Genomic DNA, 6,100 nt, shown 5'->3' on the forward strand with positions numbered 1-6,100 from the left:
GGCGGGCCCGGGCTGGGGATTCGAACCCGCCACCTTAGGTGTATGTGGCTGGCGCCTTAGCCGCTTGAGCCACAGGCGCCGAGCCTATTATTATATTTTATAAGAGGGTTTTTTATTTTTCTTTGAGACAGAGTCTCACTATGTCATCCTTGGTAGAGTGCTATGGTGTCACAGCTCACAGCAACCTCAAACTCTTGGGCTTAAGTGTTTGTCTTGCCTCAGCCTCCCAAATAGCTGGTACTACAGGTGCCCTTAGAGGCAGAGTCTCATTTTGTCATCCTTGGTAGAGTGCTGTGGCATCACACCTCACAGCAACCTCCAGTTCTTGGGCTTAAGTGATTCTCTTGCCTCAGCCTCCCGAGTAGCTGGGACTACAGGCACCCACCACAATGCCTGGCTATTTTTTGCTGCAATTTGGTCAGGGCCAGGTTCGAACCCGCCACCCTCGGTATAAGGGGCCAGCGCCTTACCTACTGAGCCACAGGCACTGCCCAAGGGTCAATGCTTTTATTTTTATGTTTTTTGTAGAGACGGGATCTCACTCTTAATGAGGCAGGTCTCGAACTCTTGAGCTCAAAGAGTCCTCCTACCTCAGCCTCCCATACATAGTGCTAGGATTACAGGTATAAGCAACCACATCCATCCAGTTTAACAACTCTTTTAGCTTACTGTTCCACTGTACCTTTTTTTTTTTTTTAGAGACAGAGTCTCACTTTGTCATCCTTGGTAGAGTGCTGTGGCATCACAGCTCACAGCAACTTCCAGCTCTTGGGCTTAGGCGATTCTCTTGCCTCATCCTCCCAAGTAGCTGGGACTACAGGCGCCTACTACAACACCCGGCTATTTTTTGTTGCAGTTTGGCTGGGGCTGGGTTTGAACCTACCACCCTCAGTATATGGGGCCAGCACCCTACTCACTGAGCCACAGGTGCTGCCCCATTGTACCATTTTTATTTGTATAGTTCTGTAGTGTTAAGTACATTCAACATTGGTGTGCAACCAGTCTCCAGAATTGTTTTCATATTGCATAACTGAAACTATATACAGTTCAAACATGAAAGGAACTTTTTTAGTAGATAAGATTAACATATTTCAGTGTAAATTTGATGTGTGTCTTAAAATATTTGTATAGCAACAAGGGGTAGCTATTCCTGGATGATTCTTGAGGCCCTAGGAGGAACACTTGGGATCCGTATGGTATGCCATGCCATCCAAACCACCTATAATGATATGCTATTTTCTTTGCTTTCCTGCACTTTTTTTTTTTTTTTTGAGATAGAGTTCACTCTGTCATCCTGGGTAGAATGCTATGGCGTCATAGCTCACAACAACCTCAAATCTTGGGCTCAAGAGATCCTCTTGCCTCAGCCTCCTGAGTAGCTGAGGCTAGGACTACAGGCACTTGCCACAACACTCCGCTAACATTTTCCTATTTGTTTTTAGTAGAGTCAGCTGAATGCTTACATTGAGCCAGATACTGCTGCACAACCATTATCTCATTTAATCTTCTAATAAAGGAAATAGACTGAATCTCAGAGAGGTTAAGTAACTTGGCCAAAGTCACAGCTTTTCAACCAAATGTTTGAATTTGCTTATGGAAAAGTTAAGGCTCGGCGCCTATAGCTCAACCGGCTAAGGCACCAGCCACGTACACCTAAGGTGGTGGGTTCGAATCCCCAGCCCAGACCCGCCAAAACAACAATGACGGCTGCAACCAAAAAATAACTGAGGGTTGTGGCGGGCACCTGTGGTCCCAGCTACTTGGGAGGCAGAGGCAGGAGACTTGCTTGAGCCCAGGAGTTGGAGGTTGCTGTGAGCTGTAATGCCACAGCAGTTTACCCAGGGGGACAGCTTGAGGCTCTGTCTCAAAAAAAAAATAAATAAAATAAAGTTAAGTGGCTATTACTATACTGCAGAAAAAAATAGCCAAAGTTGACACATTTTGAGCTCAAGCAATCAATCCCCTGACCTCAACCTCCCAGAGTGCTAAGATAACAAAGGTGAGCCACTAAGCCTGGCACTTTTATTCACTGCTTTGTGTGTGTATATATATATATATTTTTTTTTAATTTCTTCAGTTTTTAACCAGGCCAGGTTTGAACCCACTACCTCCGGTATATGGGGCCGGGATTATATATTATATATGTGCCCTACTCCTTGAGCCACAGGCGCTGCCCTGTTTTGTATATTTGAAAACAATTTCCATGGCTCAGTGCCCGTAGCCCAGTGGTTAGGGCGCTGGCCACATACACCAGGGCTAGAGGGTTCGAACCCAACCGGGGCCTGCTAAACAACAATGACAACTACAACAACAACAACAAAAATAGCTGGGAGTTGTGGCGGATGCCTGTAGTCCTAGTTACTTAAGAGAATCGCTTAAGCCCAAGAGTTTTAGGTTGGTGGGAGCTGTGACGCCACAGCACTCTACCCAGGGTGACCTAGTGAGACTCTGTCTCAAGAAAAAAAAACAAAAAAAAACAATTTCCATAGTAGAAATTCTTTTTTTTGAGACAGAGCCTCAAGCTCTACCCTGGGTAGAGTACGGTGGCATCACAGCTCACAGCAACCTCCAACTCCTTTGCCTCCCAAGTAGCTGGGACTACAGGCGCCCGTCTTAAGGCCTGGCTATTTTTTGGTTGCAGCCGTCATTGTTGTTTGGCAGGCCCGAGTTGGATTCGAACCCGCCAGCTTAGGTGTATGTGGTTGGCGCCTTAGCCACTTGAGCCACAGGCACCGAGCCCATAGTAGAAATTCTTAAAAATTCATTGAGCCTTCCGTTTACCAAAGTAAGGACCAAATCCAAAGCACCTTTAAAAGGCATTATCTGCTCTGCCAAAATCACTCAAATCCTTAAAACTGAAGCCTTGGACCCTGAAGCATCTCCCTATACTTCCTCTCCTAAGCGGCTCGGGCTCTTCCAACCCATAGCTCGGCTGGCGCTGGCTCCAGGCCTTGGGATCCTGGCCCCAGGTTAACCTCCGTCAGAACCACCGGTCTAATTTCCAATCGTCCGCCCCGCCCAGGCCCCGCCCAGCTCCCTGTACCCTCCCCTCTTCTCCCCGCCCCTCCTGCTCCACCCCCCCCGTCCTTCTCCCGCCTCTTCCGGCGTCGCCACCGCACGTCCCTCAGGTCCGCATCCGGGCATCGCCGCGTCTCCCTACCCTTGATTAACGGGCTCTAGCATCGGAGACTCTATCTGTGCCACGCGGCCGATCTCCCCGCCACCAGCCCACACTGCCTTTTGCTAGGAATGAGGTCATGTAAGGCCTTGCACGATTCTCTCCTCCCCCACAAAAGTCCTTCAGGGGTCCTGGCCAGGCAGCGTGGAACAGAAGAACGGAAACGCTCCCAAGGGGAGGCTCGTGCCTGGGCTCTGCCCCTCCAGAGGACGCTCCGGGAGGCTAGAGTGCGGAGCCGACCGGAGGGAGTCATGGCCTGGCGATGAGGGGCAGCTGTAGAGCAGGCGGGGCCCAGGCTCGAACCCAGAACTCACCCGACCGAGGTGACAGTTGCACGCTCCTATGTCGCCACCGCCGGGGGCCAACCAATCACCTGCTGTGAGAGAGCCAGGCCCGCCCCTTTGCTGCTGCCCCCTCGCGGGGCTCACAGGCCTAGTGCCCGGAGTTTCCGGCTACAGTCCGGGTGTTTTGTCTCCTGGTGGCGGTTATTTCCGCCCTCAACGGCTGCAGCTTTTCCCATGGGCCAGAGAGGGCATCCTCCTGTACTTGCGTTGCGCTATGGTGCAAGATAACTCGGACAGGCCGAGTTCTATCTCCGGCGCACAAGCTCCTCCAGAATCGTTTTGCCAGATAGGAGGTGCTCAGATCGCTTGGCAGGGCGTTCAAAGCCCTGGGTCCTATCGCCTTCCCCGGACCTTCAGAATCGTTCGGACTGCACCAAGAGTTTGCTTCCTCTCCAGTGCCCATGCTGTTATACTAGTAGTGCCAGTTGCCTGGATGACTCTCTTCACCCGTCACACCCCAAGTTTCAGACCATTAGACGTTTACTTCCCTTTCACCCTTACGAAACCAGAAACATACCTCGGTTACTGGGGAGTTTTTCTTTCCGGATCTCGGTTTGGCAATGGCAGGGACCTGGGTTAACTCCTACTAAGTACAGTCAGTGGCAAGCACAGGGATGGCATTCAGTAGACCTTGGATGAAAGAGTGATTGAATTGGTGCAAGGGATTGAGGGAAGCAGCCAAGATATAGTTAGGAGACCTAATCAAAACACGCTGCAGGGCGGTGCCTGTGGCTCAAAGGAGTAGGGCGCCGGCCACCGGAGGTGGTGGATTCAAACCTGGCCCCCGTCAAAAACTACAAAACACGCTGCAGCCTCTGAGGGGCCGGAATGATGAAATGCAAAATTAAAACCTGGGCTTGGTGCCTGTAGCTCAGCGGCTAGGGCGCTAGCCACATACACCTGAGCTAGCAAATTCGAACCCAGCCCGGGCCTGCCAAAGATGACAACTACAACCAAAAAATAGCCGGGTGGTGGGCGCCTGTAGTCCCAACTACTTGGGAGGCTGAGGCAAGAGGATCGCTTATGCCCAAGAGTTTGAGGTTGCTGTGAGCTGTGATGCCACGGCATTCTACCGAGGGCAACACAGTGAGACTGTTAAAAAAAAAATCTGAATGCTTACCCTGAGCCAGATACTGTTGCACAACCATTATTTCATTTAATCTCTAATAAGGAAAATAGACTGACGCTCAGAGACATTAAGTAACTTGGCCAAAGTCACAGCTTTTCAACCAAATGTTTGAATTTGCTTATGGAGAAGTTAAGTGGCTATTACTATACTGCAGGAACAAAATACCCAAAGTTGACACATTTTGAGTCCAAGGGATGCCAAGATGTGAACTTGTGTATATATATTTTTGTACTTGCATTTTTTTAAAAAACAAAGTCTCAAGCAGTTGCCCTGGGTAGAGTGCCATGGGGTTATCATAGTTCACAGCAGCCCCCAATTCTTGGGCAAAAGTGATCCTCTTGCCCCAGCTTTTTTATTTTTACTAGAGACGGAGTCTTGCTTTGCTCAGACTGGTCTTGAACTCATGAGCTCAAGCAATCCACCCACCTTGGTCTCCCAGAGTGCTAGGATTATAGGTGTGAGCCACCACTGTGCCTGGCCAGGGTACTTGCATATTTTATATATATGATACCATCCATTTGGATTTAACAAGAGATTAGAATTAACAAAAGGTCATTACTAAGCTGGTAAAGAGTGGGGACCTTAGAAGACTCAATTTTGTGGACCTCAGAATTTAATTAGGCAATTATCTGGGCTCTAGTGGCACATGCCTATAGTCCCAATTATTTGGGAATGTGAGGCGGGAGGATTGCTTGAGGCCAGGAGTTTGGTCCACTGGGCACAGCACAGCAAGACCCCATCTGAAAAAATAAATAAATAAAAATAATTCACTTGGGGAGGTGCCTGTGGCTCAGTGGGTAGGGCCCATATACCAAGGGTGGCGAGTTCAAACCTGGCCCCGGCCAAATTACATAAAAAAATAGTCAGGCGTTGTGGCAGGCACCTGTAGTCCTAGCTACTCCAGAGGCTGAGGCAAGAGAATCGCCTAAGCCCAGAAGTTGGAGGTTGCTGTGAGCTGTGACCCTATGGTACTCTACCGAGGGTTACATAGTGAGGACTCTGTCTAAAAAAAAAAAAAAAAAAAAGATATAGGCTGGAAGTAAAAGCAAGAGGGCTTATTTTTCTTAGAGGGGGACAACTAGCAAGAATCAAGAATTATACATGAGTTCTAGTCTAGTCCCCAGACAAGACTTTCCCCTGGAGTTAGAACTGAAAGAAAATAGAAAAAGGAACTTTCTTCCTATGTAAATTAACGTTGTTAAAGGCCAAAGCTATCGGTCATCTTGAGGACGAGTGCTTCCCACGCCCATTTGGAGATATCCTATAGGAAAGTAAAGAAGCCAATTAATGCCAAGAGGAAGAAGAACACTTGACAGGGTGGCAAAGTCAGGAATCAAAGGGATCACTTCAGGCTCGGCGCCTATAGCTCAACCGGCTAAGGCGCCAGCCACGTATACCTAAGGTGGCGGGTTCGAATCCCCAGCCCGGACCCGCCAAACAACAATGACG

The 6,100-nt window shown here is 49.1% G+C and overlaps 1 protein-coding gene across 1 annotated transcript in view; it reads right to left on the reverse strand.

Moving 5' to 3' along the window:
* The window catches only part of SNUPN (snurportin 1), a 33,987-nt gene extending 29,818 nt beyond the window's left edge, over positions 1 to 4,169 (reverse strand). The window contains exon 1 of the mRNA XM_012801815.2: positions 4,040 to 4,169. The gene's annotated coding sequence lies outside the window, so the exon portion shown is untranslated. The remainder of the gene's footprint in view (positions 1 to 4,039) is intronic.
* Between the last annotated feature and the right edge of the window lie 1,931 nt (positions 4,170 to 6,100).

Source organism: Otolemur garnettii, unplaced genomic scaffold (genome assembly GCF_000181295.1).
Source record: "Otolemur garnettii isolate 467f Iridium unplaced genomic scaffold, OtoGar3 scaffold00011, whole genome shotgun sequence".
In the NCBI taxonomy this organism is placed as follows: domain Eukaryota; kingdom Metazoa; phylum Chordata; class Mammalia; order Primates; family Galagidae; genus Otolemur; species Otolemur garnettii.